General features: G+C 47.9%; 1 long non-coding RNA gene across 1 annotated transcript; it reads right to left on the reverse strand.

The window, feature by feature from the left end:
- Nucleotides 1-256: 256 nt before the first annotated feature.
- LOC135918089 (uncharacterized) lies at nt 257-11,926 on the reverse strand. The gene is made up of 3 exons (XR_010569544.2): nt 11,785-11,926; nt 3,674-3,916; nt 257-669 (listed from the first exon to the last, which is right to left on the reverse strand). It is a non-coding gene; the product is annotated as an uncharacterized lncRNA (long non-coding RNA).
- Nucleotides 11,927-18,732: the final 6,806 nt, after the last annotated feature.

An 18,732-nucleotide genomic window follows, 5' to 3' on the forward strand; every position in this document is an offset into this window, starting at 1 on the left:
TACAAGTATCATGCATGCTCTCAATGCTGACGCGACTTTGGCGACACCTGATCGTTCGACAGCAAGCCTTATGGATGCTTTAAACGGCGACGAGACTGCATCTACACCTTCGATGATTAGTATGGAAGTCTACAACCTGAACAGAAGATTTCCTTCGCAATCCACTAGGCTTAGCCAAGCTAAGCTTTTGCCAATTTTTTTCTTCCCAGATCTGACGAAGATCTCTAGCATGGAAATAAAGACAGGGCATTAGACATAGCGGGGGAATTAATCATTTATTCACGCAGAGCATTTCGTGAAAACTACAATTCGTAAAAACTACAATTCGTAAAAACTACAATTCGTAAAAACTACAATTCGTAAAAACTACAATTCGTAAAAACTACAATTCGTAAAAACTACAATTCGTAAAAACAACAATTCGTAAAAACTACAATTCGTAAAAACTAAAATTCGTAAAAACTACAATTCGTAAAAACTAAAATTCGTAAAAACTAAAATAAACAGAAACAAAACATTTACAGCATGCCCTAAACATCAGTCTTTACAATGTCATGCGAATCGCGTTTCCGCGTAGCCGTGGCCACCCTGCGCAGAGATCGTCGGAGGAATCCCGTGGGGCGTTTCTTCTCAGGCCCCTTGAGTGGAGCCTGTGATCCCTCTTCATGACTGAGAAAAAAAGGACAATTAGTACGGCATTAATCAGGAAACTGCACGCCTGAAAAGGCGTAACAAAAAAAAAGGAGTATTTAAAGCGCCCGAACCAGCGACAGCGCGGCTTGCCTATGATGCTGGAGACTTCGAACACGCCAAAGGCATGAGTATTGGGGCCATTCGCACCATTGCGTCGTTAGTCAGGCAGTTAAGGCGAAAGTCTTTCTAGGCTCACGGTGAAGCTTGTGTCATCACGCGATATGAAGCCAGATTAAAGAGTTAAAAATGACTGATAGTGACAGTGAATGATAAAGTTATAACAGATTGGTAAAGGCTAATGATTACTAGTAATGACGCATAATTACTACTAATTACTTGTAATGACTCCGATGTGACCACTATGTGTAATCACGGCTTGTAATGACCAGAATTGATTAGAAATGTCTAGAAATGCTTAATAGTGAGCAGTAATGAGTAAAAGAAAGAGAAAGATAGGAAACAAAGGAAGAGTTGAATGACAATAGGAGGAAGAGTCGGCTTTCGCTGTTCACCTCTTACGAGAGAGGTTAAGAGACCCTGTAATTTTTTTAACCTGCATCCCTATGATGGTGGGCACTCATCACTCGCGATAAATTTAGTTGACGGGTGACCACCGAATCACTTCGAAGACGGGAAAGGAGGTCTGGTTGGCGTGTTAAAGACCTGCAGTGTATGTGTGATGTCGCTGCTCACGCCGCACGTCTCAAAATATTTGTTTGCCTCGATGACTGAAGATACTGGTACATGAGATACCGAATGTTCCTACTCACTATTATGCATGGTAGAAACCCAACGCACAGAGAAAGAAGGTGTTCATTTTGTAGCTTAAAAAAAAGATCGAAAGGCAGCAGAGCGAGCACGGAGACTGAAAAAAAGCCTGCAACTACAAAACGCCTTCACAAATTGTACCCAGCCGCGTACAACGTACAAGACATTACAATAAGCCATCTATAATACAGGGTGTTTCAGTGAACGCTTTCAAAATTTTAGGGGTTCCCTGTGGCAGATAGCTCAATTCTAGTTTATGAGCCGGTCTGCTCAATGCGACGGACACGACTTGCACAGCAAAATTGCAATGCAATATTATATTTAAAAAGAATTCACCAATAAAATATTATGGGGTTTTACGTGCCAAAACCACTTTCTGATTATGAGGCACGCCGCAGTGGAGGACTCCGGAAATTTTTACCACCTGGGGTTCTTTAACGTGCGCCTAAATCTAAGTACCACAGGTGTTTTCGCATTTCGCCCCCATCGAAATGCGGCTGCCGTGGCCGGGATTCAATCCCGCGACCTCCTGCTCAGCAGCCCAACACCATAGCCACTGAGCAACCACGGCGGGTAATTCACTAACTTAGCTAATTATGTTATGACCCATATTGCACTTTAAAAATTCTAGCAGTGGACTTCGCAAGGCGGATCCATTTGGAGCGAAATCTGAGGACGACACCAGTCTCGAGATATGAATTCCCGAACTTTGCGGAGAAATGCATTGGCGTTTCAGTTACTTGTGTGCTTCAGTGCATGAAACGACGTTTCTTTAACAAATAACTGGAACGTCAATGCATTTCTCCGCAAAGTTCGGGAATTTATATCTTGAAACTGTTGTCATCTTCAAAATTCGCTCCATGTGGATCCGCCTTGCGAACTGCACGGCTAGAATTTGTAAACTGCAATATGGGCCATAATGTAACTAGTTGTAAACTTAGTGAATTTTCATTAATTATTCGATTGTGGGACTCAATTTCCTGTGCAAGTATTGTCCGCCGCTTCGAGTAAACCCGCTGATGAACTAGAAATGCGATATCTGCCATAGGCAACTTTGAAGATTCTTTAGTGTTTTCTGAAACACCCGCTACACAAGAGGTTACACTAAGCCGTCCATAATGTACAAGTAATCGCATTAGAATAACAACTTCGCATACGAAATGCAAATGAATGCATGTTGCACATCAAAATTGGCAAGGCACCTTCGCAATGCTTATATGACACCTTGCATTACATAGAATGAAGCAGCCAATGAAGCAGCAACATCCTTAAGTTGCACTGGCAGGCACACTATACATGCGCTGGTTCAGGGTTTTGTTGCCAGCGGTGGTGTGCTTTGTTATTGCACCCACCACGTCTTGATCACGCATATGAATTATAAACGCAAGACTGGCATCCCCTACAAATAGGAGAAGTCCCCAACCTCCGATTAGCGGCAACTTCCGCATCCTACTGGAATTACCTTGGGCAGAATTGCTCAACGCTTGTCATTACATCCCAGCGCGTCAAAAGCAGATGGAGTTAAATACTTCTGCATCTGGAGCGCCTTAAATCGACGGCACTACTACGGTGGGTAATCAGAAATCCATTAATGTCGTGCCCTTTAAGGCGACAACTGCACGGTTCGAAAGTATTAATTCTTACACAGCTCGGGAGGTTTAGAGGCAGAATGCTTTTATTGTGTGATCTCACTTATACGAGAAGGAAAGGCAGTTGACGTCTCATCCGGTTGCAGTGCCACAAACACAGTTCGGCGCTTAAAATGTTTGTAGAATTGTCCGCTGTGAAGTGAATGAAATGTAATTGAATTACCAATGAGGCTATTCAACTCAGAAATGACAGTTCTGTACATACACAATGCGTACGAAAAGGAGGCTGTCAACAGAGAGGCAAGTGCCCCACATAAGATGCCATAAGTAGGACTGCACGATCAGCTTTTTATTTATCCGCACTTTTGGGTAGAAAAGAAACCCATGCTTACTTCTGCGACTTCGGCTGAATTCCAATGAATTCCTGTTGGTTTACAAGATCACTCGGAACAGTTCAACCAGCAATCAAGCAATGGGGTACGATAAATTACCAGAGATTGAATGTATAGAAAGTCCGGGAGTTTAACCAGAGGGATTTCTGGTTCGCTACCTGGCACGGTAGGAAGGGTAGCAGGGATAAAAATAAAGAAAAAATATGCGAGCTCGACAGCGCTCAACCATACCACCGAACAAGGGCTGGAGGTGTAGGTGACACCCGCGAGGAAGGAGGCGAACTCGCCACTGCTGTCGTCTTTCGAAGGATCCTTGCTTTTCTGATGAAAAAGTACGTCCCGGAGTCGCTGCCAGGCTTGCTTTTTCTTGAAACGTGTTGCCGAAACAACATGACTCCGGTGCGGTGAACCACTGTCCCACTCCTCGGAAAGTGTGAAGCGCTCGTTCGGGTCGCACTTCTGCTGGTACGGGGGCTGCGACGAATTACGGCAAGAAAATGTTGCCGTTAGCTGAAAACACGAAATATTGGGAGGAATCAAACAGGAAAGTAAAAACTAGAGGGGCTCGCCGTGTAGCTAAATAACACACCTAACCTAATTACGGCTCTGTAGTGAATGTTTCAGCGTTATACCATCCTTGTGAGCACATTTCCATAACCTTGTAAGTCTCAGAAAACTGAGTAGAAGTAATTGTAAAGAATGACTTGTCACCTGGAATAGGTATGAAAAAGCAGCGGGTAAGACAGACTCGCCGTTTGTACGCATGGGCATTTGTGCAACTAGCATGTGTGTACTATCCGAAATATAATTAAAGGAGCGGCACTAACGAAAACAAGGTAAGTACCAATAAACGCTGGTATTCTAGAACAAATCAAGAAGCGTTTGCAGCATCGCTCACGACGATGTGAAAGACATTCACAATTTTAGAGCGCAGCTCTTAGGCGCCCGTTCCTGCGGCGAGCGTCGGCGTCCTACTTACTAACCGAGCGAACGAGCACAGCGCGAGATGGAAGACGGAAACCGAAAAGAGCGCGAAGAGGAGAGCGCGAGGAGGAAAGCGCAGGAGGAGGGTGCAGCGGAAGCGGAGGGGATGACGAAAGCGCGAGAAGAAAATCGTAGTGAAGTGCATGGCGGGCTTTGCGGCGACGATGGCTACGAGATGACGCCACAGTAGCCCGCGTCGTGTGCATGGATCCGTACACAGGAACGTAGAGGCGAGCATGGAGGTGGATAAGGCACTTAATGCTAAAAGGAAATTAACGGAAGATATAGACTTCACTGCACAACTCGCGAACAGCCTCGAACAAAGAGTCGAAGCGGTAGAACAAAGAATGACAAGCCTTGCTAAAAGCAAGGAAGAAACATTCAACACAATACAGTGTTTAATGCAAGAAACACTCAAAGCCTTCCATGACATGCTTAAAACCGAAATCATCAGCACACTACCCACCTTAGGCAGCAACACAGAAACTCCGCAATCCTCGCTCCCACCATTGAACATGGCTACGAGTCACGCAGGATAACCTCACGACGGGCACAGCATCGCCACAGATGCGCCCGACGCCAGGGCATCCCGCAGAGGGAATGGCAGAACAAGTTCGGATATTACAGTGGAACTGCAGGTCGTTTGCCAAAAAGAGGGAGGCGCTACAGTTTGCAATGGCGGACCTCGACCCCAAGGTCGATGTCATCGCGCTACAGGAAACAGAATCCGCAATCAAAATAACGGGATATACCTGCTTTAATGAGCTCTCGACAAGCAAGAAACCGACTGCCAGAACAGCCATTTCTGTGCATGGAAACACCACCGCAATGCAAATCGACTTAAAAATCGAAAATCTGCCTACATCTTTGTGCAGCTAATGCCCAAAAACAGACAGCGTAAATGCCTCTGTATACTAAACATATATAGCCCGCCAAAGTGCCATACAATCAGCTTCCCCACAATCATGACAAAGGCGAGGAAAGAGGCGGCACAAGTCCAGCTCGTCGTCCTGGGAGACTAATGTAAGCCATACCATGTGGGGCTACCCGCGAAATACTAAGAAGGGAATGTCGATACCAAATGGAGCCAACAACCACCATTTGACCCTGCTCATAGATACCAAGCAGCCGACACGTATTGACAACAGCGTGCCACGAAACACCATTCCCGATCTGATCTTCGTCCGGCAAGTGGAGGGAGCGACGTGTCCAATACAGGCCTCAATTTGGGCAGTGATCATTATGTCCTGAAAATAGAATACCTGCAGTGGGGTATAATAAAAAGAAGAAACTGCTCGTCAAACATACCAAGTGGGACCAGATTCAAACGCAACCGTCAGGCAGCAACGAAGATTAAAGACCTAAACGAAGCGGATGGCGCAGCTCCTCCAGGATGCGAAATAAGCCACGATCGAGGCGCCCACCGAGGAAGATGGCCCCAGGCCCGACTCTAAGCTGATCAGCCTCTGGGGAAAGCAGCAGACTATCCATGCAGAATGGATGAAGCCCAAACGTAACCGCACACTCAAACTAGCACTGGCCCAGGCTGAGGCGGAAGTACTGGAGTATTCACGCGAACTAAATTCGGCTCAATGCATGCAGCTGTGCAACAGGCTAAATGGCCAGCTCGGCTCGAAGAACCCCTGGTTCTTGTTTAGACATTTGCTCGATCCAGATAGCAGCTGAGGGGTAACGGCCATGAAGGTCAATCGGCTCCTTCGTGCGCATCCGGCCTCGGAGCAAGAGATCATACAGGAGCTCAACAGCCGCTATTTTAATACAGAAAGAAATGAGGTGGCGTACGCAGAGTACACTGTCGAAACGAATGGCAGCATAGATGTCGACATAACCGAGGCTGAGGTGAGAGCTGTGCTCGCCGATCTAAAAACCACCTCGGCGGCGGAGCCGGACGGCATAACGAAGAAAATGCTGCGCAACCTCGATGACCGGACAATTAGAAGCCTAACCGGCTTCTTCAATCAGGTGTGGCGCACCGGGGAACTACCACAGCCGTGAAAGGAGGCTGCCGCAGTCCTTATTCCAAAACCTGGAAAACCGCTGCAACTGGAGAATCTCCGCCCTGTCTCACTTACGTCATGTCTGGGCAAACCATTAGAGCACGTGGTTTTAACACGCCTCGCCGTCCATGCAAGACATGTAAATGTTCAAAAGGGACGTTGTGGATGCCGGAATCCCGGGGTCAGTGCGCACGATTCTAGGGCTCGATGTGCACAAAGGGTTCGAGAACGTCAGACACGAGGCCATACTCGGAAACCTATCGGACATGAATGCCGGGGCACGGGCGCAAAGATACATTACTGCCTTTCTTCTCGAGCGGACAGCCACCTTCAACATCGGAGGTATCAACAGCCCTCAGATCAATCTCTGCGATAGGGGTACACCCCAGGGTGTAGTACCATCTCCTTTGCTTTTCAACTGTACAATGAGGAACCTACCCGAAGAACTTAACAAGATCCCGCTCATCCACCATGCCATCTATGCGGACGATGTTACCATTTGGACGAGGCAAGACAATGCCGCAACCGTCAAACAGGCATTGCAAACAGCAGCCGACACGGTACAAACCTACGTGGCCGGCAACAGCCTCACATGCTCTTCTACCAAGTCAGAACTGTTTATTGCCGGCAAAACAACGCAGGCAATCAAAACTACACTGCAAATCGTAATCGGTAGAGAAGTACTTCAGGTCACCACCATCAGAGTACTGGGGCTCTTTCTAGAGGAAAAGAACTCGTTCACAGAATCTATGAAGAGACTGGCGAGCACCTCTCTCGCCAGATAACCTTCATTCCTCCTCGTTCTCACTTTCACGCTGCCTCCGCGACCGTGGCGCCACCTGCACTGCTTGAGCGTAGCAACGGCGCCAACATGCGCTCCTCGCCACTCCGTAGACGCTTCTCGAGCAAAAATGGCGCTGAAGCAAGGCTCGAGGGCCCCCCCCCCCCCATGATGCTATTAGGCCAATAGCGACGCCATGGCGGCCTCGGCCAGAGCGGGCGAGGAGGAGGAGGCGGCATTCTTCAAAGCGTGGCACTACTTTACGAAGTTTAAGGGGTTTTAGGAGGCAACCACTGAGAGGCCTCGCAGGGCTCGAGGATGTGAAGCGATGGGGAAGTGTTTTTGTGCCGCGCGCCGTTTCGAAAGATGGAATCCACTCGTCCCTAGCTCCAGTGGGAGCTTGCACAATTCGGTCAAGGAATCGGTGGCCACGCCCGCCTCCTCAGCCGCCACTGCTTGCGCAGCATATCCGCGTCTCCTGCTGCCTCACTGACACAGTTGCTTGCAGACCTCGCAACCTAGAGCTGCCACCACCTTAAACATTCACGTCCGTCACCCGGTATGTCCTCCAAATGTACGTACTTCGCAGCGAGTGCTCTTCGATTTGTCGTCCCGGATTGGCGCAAAACTGTCCGAGTTGCTGCGCACACCAACGCTCTTTGGAAATTTCTACCGTTTTCTTGGCCGTCACTACCACGAGATAGTGCAATATCGGGCCGCGGCGCGAGCAGCGGCGGAGCAGCAGGCTTTAAGCACTCCGCATACGCGGGCCGATCCGAAGATACTGCGATTCTCGGGCCGACCCGCGGCCGAGGTGCAGTTCGCCATTAAGGGCCCTACATCCAGCTGCGCTGGTCATCCTTCACAGAGTGGAAAGGTACCGATGTTTTTTTTCTTCCCCCACAGGCCGGCGGCGCCACTGGCGCGGAGAACACGGCGCGCGCCTCCCGCTGTGATTGGTTGAGTTTTTGGATACGGAGTTTCGAGTTTTTGGATCCAAGTTCCGCTGTGAAAAAGAAAAAAAAAACGCGATGGGGCGCTTGCGCGACTGCTGTTGTGCTGTGCTCGTGTGTAATGGGTGAATAAGCCCGACCACAGCCCGACTGTGGTCACGGGGAAGTGACTGGGCGCTACGCTGGTTGTGGGCCTCGGGGCCTTCGGCTCATGTCGCATAATAGAGGAAAAGCATGCCACTGACCGAGCGCTGAGGATGCGATATAGCGTCCAAGACTGCGAAAGAGAAGGAAACGGCTTTTCATTCAAGTGCAACGAAGGAAAGGGCGGAGCTCGTTAGAACTATGGAAGGCGACTACCGCTACAGTAATGTGCGCGTTCGGTAAAAATGACCTGAGAAGTTCCTACGTCGGGTGAACTCATCCAAACGCGAGAGCGTGAATTTGCACAGTGAAACTGGTCGTGCTTGCTCGTCGATTGCACTCAGCGAAACAGTAGTTGCGCAAGCACCACATCACGTGGTTTTTATGTATTTCGCATGTCTTTGTTTGGCGAAAACCAGGTAACTTTCAGCACACACAAACTACTTCAATCCCAGCTTAATTAAGGCGCTCTGGAAATTTATAATTGGCCAAATGAAGACAAATAATTAGTGATAAAACAATAGTTGTAAAGAACACACGACTACCGCTAATATGCAGTTGGTACGATAACCAGAAATCGTTTTTTTTCTTTTTTTTAAGTCTTGGTCTAATTTAGCTGGGACACTCGGTAAACACCTTGTGCTGAAGCTTCCCACAGTTGCAGTCGCACCAGAACAGCGCCTAGCGAACGGGTGGGGACAAAAATGGAAAGGATGCGTTAGACGCCCTTAAAACCTCCGATCGCATTTCACAAGGCTATCCAGAACGTGCGTTCCAGAAAGCATTCTACACAATTCGTACCGCGCATACAATCTGATTACTCAAAGTTTGTTCAGTTCAGTTTTATTCCTTAAAGGCCCCCATTTCAGGGGGTGTTACATAAGGGGTGGAATTACATTTGTAGTGAGGAAAACAAACAGCGATGGTGATTTAACATTGAAGGTGATCTGTTACACGTTCTTGAAAAGCAGGTGTTGAAACGATGGCGACGATGTCATGGGGTAGGCCGTTCCAGTCCGTGACTGCTCGAAGAAATAACGAAGCTGAAAACGTAGTAGTACGTGATAGTGGGCGGGCAACTTGAAGGGGATGACTGGTGCGGTGAGATATGCGTGACGCGGCGGCGATATACGGTGCTTGATTGACAGGAGAATAAAAGAATTTGTGATAAAGGGTGAGGCTAGCAATGCGACGACGAAAAGAGAGGGGTGACAGTCCGGATGTAGCTTTCAAGGATGAAACACTGACGTCATATGAGTATGAGGAATGATTGAATCGGGCAGTACGGTTCTGCACAGCTTCCAATGCTAGAACATAACTTGCTAGAACAAAACCAACGATAACATGCAAGTTTCAATGATGCAGGCGCGTCTCGCGCTGAGCGGTAACATGAATTTGTTAGAGGGGGAAATGCAATCACCGAGAAAAGGATAAATAAGTACACGTGCCAATATGCGCAATAATATGCTACGCCATTCACATCGCTCGCTCTGCCAGGGTTATCTGCGTAGTCCTGTTTTCTAAAACGCGGCGCATTAATAAATGTAGAATAAGATAGGGAATCTGCGATGCGCTGCCAATTTTTAATGGGGGGGGGGAGCATTCTTCCAGTGCAGCCACTGCAAAACGGGCGAGCCTATCACCGTTCTAATGAGCCGATCGCGGTGACAGTGCAGTCTGAAATTATGTGCCACAGGAGCAACTATAGGTATGTGCCACTGGGTTTAAGTTTGCGATTTTATCGAATCATTGGAAATATTCCGTATTATATTCCGTATTATTGAGACAACAGTTCTCCACAAATCATGAATGTTTCGAAATATGTAAACGTCAATCACAAGAAAAAAAAAGGGATTTATTAGCACACGCGAGGTGTAAAAGAGGCAGAGGCGACGATCGCGAATACTTGAAGTTGCGCGGCCTCGCTAGATCGTGGCGGTGCGCGATGGGACCTCGCAGAATACAAAGGCACGGCGCTAGCACTCGTGAAGCGAACAGCGTAGCAGACGGCAATCAACCGGGTAGAACCTTTGGTCGACTGCAAAGAGTGCCGCCGATCTTGCCGTGCCGTTGACTGGTGTGTGGATGCGCGCGCGCGAGTGTGTGTGTGTGTGTGTGTGTGTGTGTACCACGACGGGCCTACAAAAAAAGAGGCGACAACACACAGTGCCAGCAATTAAGTTGTTAGGCATCACTGGACATGTCTTATTTTACCGTGTCGTGATCGCGGTGCGCCAGTCATGGACTATAGTGAGAAAGGATTTTATCGATTAAGTAGAAACGCATTGCAATTGCCATTTCTCTGCATTGCTAAGCTGACAAAGTGCAAATGAAGGCAAGCATTGCAAAGAAACGGCAAAACGTCGATAACCCGCGAGAGCGGAGAACGTGAAAGCAACCGGAGAAATCTGCGAAGCTTGACTATGCTTGAGCGCTGTACGAGACGGCGCAACGTCGACAGAAAGCTACGCGTAAATAAATGCAGTGCTATGCACGGGACTTGATCCGCCTGGGAAGCTCGGTGGCTATGCCCTTCTGCAGCTGGATACGAGGCCGTGGATTCGATTACCAGCGGCATTCCGATGGGGCGGAGTGAAAGAAGGCTCGTGCCGAGGGCGCACGTTAACAACCAAGATTAGGAGGGGGAAAAATGGAATCCTGAGCTTGCGAGCGAGCGCGGAGAAGCTTGTGCAGTGCAGTGTGCCGAAGAGAGTAATTTGCTTTGGTGGAGTGCGCTAGGAATGCAGTTCTGTACGCGGTCGTAGATACCATAAATTTCGTCCCCATACGTGCTGTCGTGAAGCTTACGTCGGGGCAATGAGTGGTTTGCACTGTACCATTCGACGTACAGCAGAACACTATTCTTAGGCTTCACTTGATGCACATTGTAATTTTGAAGTTAGGGTATTTACCAAGTGCTTTCACAGGTAGAGTACCGATTACGACATAATTCGATAATTACTCGTATGTTACCGGAACATGCGAAAGCTTTTTGTTCGCTTGACGGGAAGATGGCACGAAAACTCTACAAGCCAGCAGCAGTCTTTTCGTGACTCCCACTTGCTTTGCTATCTCCGCCTTGTACTTTGCCCCCGAAAGCTGCACACTTTTCTATGAGAGATGCCGTCGTATAAGGCTCCGAATCAATATTGGCACCGAGCGGATCTTTGCTGAAAGCCTCAACCTTAATTTGCTAGTGCTCTTCCCTACATGCGGCCGCCGAATTTAGCAAGCCCCAGCATATCCACTTCGCCGGACGTTTAGCTCTCTTTTCCTCTCATATTAAGCTCGTCGTGAGGGTATAATATTAGGCCCGAAAGGGTAAGAAAAGGCACAGTCAGCTCGTTTACTCGCCCGGGTAATCAATAAACAACCCCTACAATTTGCTTGCCTTCCGTAATTTCGACCCGGTAGCAAGGACAAGACGGCACGCTATTGTGGAAAGCCTGTTGTTACGGTTACCGCTCAGCACCTCGATGACATTCTCGTCGACGGAATCGGTGAGGGCAGCTGCATTGCTGCCCTTTGGCGCCGGTGAGACGTGCAGCCAGCGCAGCATCGATTCCATTGTCGATGCACTGTTACTGACGGTATTAATCCGACAGCGCGGGACTATATACGCGAGCGCGTGAATTTAAATAGATTTTTCTCAGGTGCCATACTGCAGCGCATGCGCATTACATGACTCGCGAATTTTGACTGTCGGCGCATGTCTTACGTCACCGGTGGGCTTCTGCGTCGTCAGCGATACGCTTTTCGTGCTTCGTTTCATCTGTTACGTGCAAATATAGAGAGTGTAAGGGTAAGTTGTGTGGTTGAGTACCGATGATTACCGCCGTGCTTATGAAGCGCGTGAAACGGTAAACGTTGCACAATGACGTATATCATTTTACTTTGCGTTTTGTTGTACAAAGCAATGAAGTCTGTATGCTACCTCGATTCCGAGAGCAAGGTGTAAATAGGTTCGTGGCGGCAACGATTTAGGAGCAGCTGCAAGGATGCATTATAGCAATAGCACCGGAAGACGAAAGCTGGATGATTATTGCGCTCTCCCAGCAAGGGTACTTGCGACGCGCTATCGCTGGTCTCACGGAATGCAACTCACGGGTCGTTGGCGTTGAAAAGAGCACAGGCAATCCTGTCTCTGCAATTAAAGATGACAATCCAGTGTATGGTGCACTGTATCTGCCTTTTGAACGTCGCTGTTAGAAATGACATAAAACTACAAGTTACAGCTTGAGTGATATTGTGAACAAACGTTTGCAGAAGGAGTCGAAAGCAATATTTTTACATCGGAGCTGTTTTACGCTAGGTTCTCGCGGTTTGTGTGCGTAGGCAAAAAAGATGGCGGCCACCCCAGAGCTATAGCATAAAGCGAAAGCGTATCACCTGGTATGCCCTAGCTGTGTTTAATCGTGAGAAGTGTCAAAACGTACTGTGATGAAAAAAAGATGTAGAAGTAAAACCGGAATACGTACTGTTTAGTATGGATTTCAGTTTGATATCACGGGCTCTGTAGTGGAACCATAGAGAAAGAAATTCATTGATATCACGGGCTTTGTAGTCGAACCATAGAGAAAGAAATTCAACAAGAGGGGACACTCTTCGAAAACTGGCAACAGGAAACACGTCACGCCTAGTTTCAACTCCATCCGTTAGTTAGCTCTGACGCGAGCATCAGAAAAAAGGATGTGAAATGAACTTCCAGACAACGTTTTATTTTTTTTTTAATCTTGCCCACTAAAAGTGAAAAAGTTTTGCGTGTAAATGAACTTATACTTCGCAACTTATTTTTATTGCGTTGCCTCGCAACAAGCTAGCGGCACGCCAGACGCGCGTGCATACGTCATGCGCCAGACAAGCCGCAGGAGTGAGCGAGGCCGGCTGCGCATGTGAAGCTCGCGTGCTCGGCGACCCGTCTGTTTTGGATGTAGACCGTTTTTGGGGCTCCCGGCATTCTCTTGTGTTCCGTCTGCATTTCGACACGGCACCGCTGCACTGCTGGACTACAGCAAGGTGAGGAATTTTGTTTTACAGTCTGCGACGCGCGTCAAGCACATTTAGGCTTACTGCACAAAACTGAACCTATATAGTCACGCAGTTATCGAAAAACAGCTCTGCAGTTCAAGCCCAGTTAATGAGCTAATTACTCTTACTAGGAGATGTTTGCGACGCTTTCTATGAGCCAAAGCATTATTATAACTTATTTCGGTAGTTTTTGGGCACGCTCGCCGCACCTTGCTTTCCGACGAAAAGCACCTTGGCTGTGTGACGCAGTTTCGCGTGTACTGAATCTTACCGGGACAAGTTTTGGCGCTTTCTCTGACCCCAGACATTATGGTAACTAATTTCACTACTTTTTGGAGTACTTTTCAAGCACAGTGGCCGCGGTCGGCGTAGTGGGGCAGTTTGCGAAAAGCAGCTCGGTCGTGTGCCGCAGTTAGTTTCACGTGTACTGGATCTCACTGGTAAAAGTTCGTGACGCATTCTCTGACCCGAAAAAGTATTGTAATTGGTAGCTTTTTGGGATATCTCGAGGCATGCTCACCGCGCCTGAGGTTGTGAAGCTGTTAGCAAAAAAGCAAGCCGACCATAGTGAGTTAGTTTTGCGTGTACTGAATTTTAGTGGGACAAGTTTGTGATGCATTTTATAGCCCTGCAACAACATATACCTTATTTCAGTACTCGCGCTTGTCGAAAACGCGACGAGCGATTGCCGAGAGAGATAACACGGGAGCGTTACATGCGCCGGCAGGACGCGTGAATGATAACACGGAGGAGCTCAAGAACTTACGTATTCTGAGCGACTGAAAACAGGCTTTGCACCCACGAATCTGTCTTGAGTGCGACTAGAAGACATTCTGCGAGCGTGTAACATGGTCTGGCTGAGCCTGTGTTGTAGCCACCTCTGTGTATACTTGGCGTACCATCGCGTCGACTGAGGCCAAGTGGATTTGGAAACGCGCAGTCACCCGTGTATTTGTGCACTTAAAGTGCAGGAAATAATGCCCGGGAAGGGAGGGATGCTTGAAAATCGGTTGTTTTGTTCAGATTTTATTGCATTGTTTGGGAGGAGTCATTGCTGCGAAATCTACGTAAAAGTGAATTTATCTGTAATGCCGCTCATTCAGCACTTACGCGCGTTTCGCCTCTACATGCAATACTCCTGTTAGGCCAATATACCAAAATGATACATGCTTGTAATTTACTTTCTTTCAGCTGATGGCATCCGGTGGAGCTTTGTACAGTCGCGATCAATTTGAAGGTGATCGCGCGAGCATCGACCAGCGGGCCTTCGAAGCAGCATAGCGGCCGATTTCGGAACTGCGAAGATAAAAATTCGCTGCCTTCTTCACCTTTTATGCTCTTCCAGGCTGCAACCGTCACCCCCAAGACTAACTCGCAACATTTTTGTTTGTTTCCCTTTCATGGCAATGATGTGTGTGCGTCGATGTCTCATGCATATTTTGGCTAACAATGACGCCTCCGTACAAAAGCTGATAAGGTAATCGAAATGAATTCGCAGGTTGTCTCGCGAAGGGCGACGGGAGGGACAGTTGCTCAGGGAACAGCAAAAGAGAGAGGGGAGCTATTTGATGCTTCCCTCTCGACTGACGGCAATGACGTACTGTGGCGCTGCTCCTAGTTTGTCGCCGCTCGAGCGATCACCTTCCAATTGATCGCGACTGTACGGCAACGACTGCTGCTTACCTAGTGCCCCAACTTTGGATGAATGTAGAAGAAGCCCTGAACGAGTATTTATACAAAGCAAAATAAACATTTCATCATTTCAGAAGACGTCTTGCGTTTTCTTTATGAAATTGCACCTGACGGATTCGGCGGAGTCTTGTAAAGGTCGTTCGCAATCATTTTTACTAAATTATGAAACGATTCCACGCCAAGGCCACGCGGGGTTCAGCTGAAGCGAAAAAAATAAAAATGCCGCGCCGAACAGCGGAGCCGGCGCGGCGTGTACCAACTGGTGTTCAAAACGCGCGCGCCCGAAACCGGAAGGAATTAATACCATCCGCTTGGTGTGCTACAGTCAATTCGGCCGCTGGGCGCTATGGGAGTGTCCGCTCTGGTTGAAATTTTTTTCTCTATGGTCAAACCACGTAATCTTATCTCGGTTCCCTTCCACCCGTGCAATAGGTAGGCCGCATGCGGTGAGGACTGCGGAAGAACAGCGCGCCTACCAAGAACACCGTCGTCAACGGAAGTGGTAATGTGCGCGGCGGCGACGGGTGGCATGTGGACGAAGATCGTGCCGCAGACGCCAAGCGTATGCAGCTTTTGTTGGATCAGCCCTGCCGAATCCACAGTAATTGTGGGTGATTTCAACATAAACGTATCTCGGCCAGACGGAAAGTGGTTCGTGGCGTTTCTCTTGGAAATGGTCGACGTTCAATGTTACACAGACATATCAGTGTGCCCACGACGCGTCATCGGTCGTGTATGGACCTCACGTTGGTGAAAAACCTTCGCATGTCTCCACAGAGCCACTGGCCGTATATCATAGCGATAATAAAGCTATAGTCACCTTGGCGGTCAAATAATAAATCCAGCAAGCAAAGAAAAAGAAGGTTAAAATAAAGAAAAGTATTGAGTATGCACTTTACTAAAATAGCAACAAAAATCGTGAAAAAACGAAATTCGTTGCGGTATGTGTCTTTTTTTCTGCAGTCAATATATTTATTATAGACATATTTATCACCGTATATATACAGCTCCGCTGGTGATCGAACTTCAAACAGTGGAATGGCAGAATTTTTTGTAATTTGTTTGGGCATTAACTAGCGTATCTAATGTGGTCTTGTGCAAAGGGTATACGGGACGCGAGACCGCATTTTCTTAAGTTTTGACTGGCTGCGCGGATGACTTCGTGTTGCGCTCGCAACGATGTCCGGATGTTATCGTCTGAGTGCCCGGATAACAGCTCTAGCTCGGCGACTACACAACAGATAGAACCAGCGATAACGTTCGAAAAACTTCCGATACGTAAAGACTCGCCTTGCTCTAGGCGATAACTATGAACATTTGTCAGCCGGCGAAAGATTGACACCGGGAACTGTGAATAAGTATGCGTGTTCGCGTGGATAGCCAACAGCCAACCCGAGTACACCTGTTGGCATGAGCTAACCAAGGGAGTCGTAAGAGGCTGAGGGTGCGTGGCGTAAGTAATGGCGACAAAAAGTGTCACGCGCTATTCAGGTACTACAATGCTCCTAATCTTGTACACCCATAGTCACATCGCGAAGCGTGAGCGCTAAACCTGCCGTCGGTGGAATTGATCTAATGTTGAACCGTTAAGCGCTGCTGTAGATGTTATTGCAATAGCAATATACGGACATTACAGGCGAAGTTTCGCCTTCGCCGTGATATTTTATTTATTACACCTCAAGGATCCGACAAAGGACATTACATGAGGGGTGGGTACGACGGATATAACGTAATTAGCGTAAAATCAGGTGCATACAGGTTAAATCAATACAAATGAGTTAGTGAATACAAGGCATGATAAATAATATAACGATGTGTAGCAGTATACACGGTAATCCTATGGGTTAACGTGAATGTGTGTGATTTCTTCGACGGCAGACTTGAATTCTGCAGGTTCGGTGATCGTAACGATGTGTCCGGCAAGGCGATTCGAGTCGCGCGCAGTACGAATAAAAAATGATTGACGAAATGTTGAAGTGTGGGCACGTGGAGTAACGTCGCCGTTTGGATGGGTGTTGCGTGGCATGCGATGCGCGGGAACGATGAGTTTATTTTTAGACACCAAACAGTGAAAGAACTTGTGATAAAAATTTTGTCGAGAATTTCTGCGGCGATGAGCCAGGGCGGGTAGAAAAAGTGATTTTAGTGCTGTGATGCTAGAGTTGGTAAAAATAATCACTCAAGATGAATCTAGCCATTTGGTGTCGGACTGCTTCGAGTCTTTTAATTAGGTTTACTTGGAAAGGGTCATATATTGTACTGGCATAATTTAGCTTTGAACGGACTAGTGTGTTGTATGCCAAGAGCTTAACAGATGAAGGTGCAAGGGCGAGATTGCAACGGATGTAGCCCAAGACACGGTTTGCAGAATCAGTAACTTGATTAACACGATTGGTCCAAGTTAGATCATGAGATATGCGTACACCGAGGTATTTGAACGAGTCACCGGGAATTATAGGACAATTGTTAATGGTGCAGTCAGGATTTGCAAAGTTGCGACGACGGTGAAATGAAATTACTGCAGCTTTATTAACGTTGAGAAGCATTAACCAAGTTTTCCGTCTCTCTTCAATGTGATGAAGATCGTTATGGAGGATAGAAATATCGGTCGAGTCTGTTATGGGGCGGTATAGAATACAATCATCGGCGAGAGGCGCACTTTCCATGACACTTGAAGGGGTAAGTCGTTAATATATATCAAAAAACAGAAGTGGCCCGAGGACCGTGCCCTGGGGGACACCGGTCCTCGGGCCACTTCTGAATAAAGTCTTCTGAATATTCTGAATAAAGTATTCTGAATAAATATTGGGATAAAGTTCAAACGAAAATGAGCGGCCCGCGTGCCTCCATGCTGCGAGGGCAAGCATGCGATTGTAGCTAGGCCAACAAAGATGGTGTCTTAATGTGTGCCGTTCTACTGCGCGCCCAACCTTGGCGGTCACGTTATCGAGACCACGCTAGGCAAGGAGGGCGTATCTCGTCATCTAACCCGGTCGTGGCTGCGCATGGCTGTCCGCACGGCCGAGCCCATACGCGTCCTGCGCGCCTTATGCTGGAGATGCTTAAGGGCCGGTGGCATGGGCTACGGCACGAGCCGAGATGGTCGTTAGTTCCACAGGCGATGTCTTTCCAAGCGCCTAGACTTTTGGGTCACGTTTGGCGAGGTGACTCAGTTGAAATGGTGAAGCCATCACCAGTGTCCCGCTTTTGGACAGGCAAGCTCACTCCCCACGAGCCTACGTTCCTACAGGGACTGCGCGCAGTCATCGACTAAAATCCGTTCACGTTTGCTTGTGTGCGCGTGGCACCATGCGTGTTGACGTAAGACGCGAATGTTTACCGAAATTCTTGCGGTGTAAAAAACAGTAAGCCTTTCTTGGCGCAGTTGTGTAATACTTTGCTGGCGCTATCAATGCGCCACATTTCGAGCAAAAGTGTTACTTTATTTCAATTTCATATAGTCAACGCAAAAAAAAAAGACAAACACGATGCATTTTTTTTTCAAGAAATAACCCATCAGCCTATCGACGTCCCACCTGAGCCCTTGTTCCATGTCAGTTTGGACCTTCTCGGACCCTTTCCTACATCTGCGACAGGAAACAAATGGGTTGCCGTCGGTACCGATTAGGCGACGCGCTATGCAACGACACGAGCGCCGGCGACCAGCTGTGCTACAGGCGTGGCGGACTT

The sequence above is a fragment of the Dermacentor albipictus genome, unplaced genomic scaffold (genome assembly GCF_038994185.2).
Source record: "Dermacentor albipictus isolate Rhodes 1998 colony unplaced genomic scaffold, USDA_Dalb.pri_finalv2 scaffold_30, whole genome shotgun sequence".
In the NCBI taxonomy this organism is placed as follows: domain Eukaryota; kingdom Metazoa; phylum Arthropoda; class Arachnida; order Ixodida; family Ixodidae; genus Dermacentor; species Dermacentor albipictus.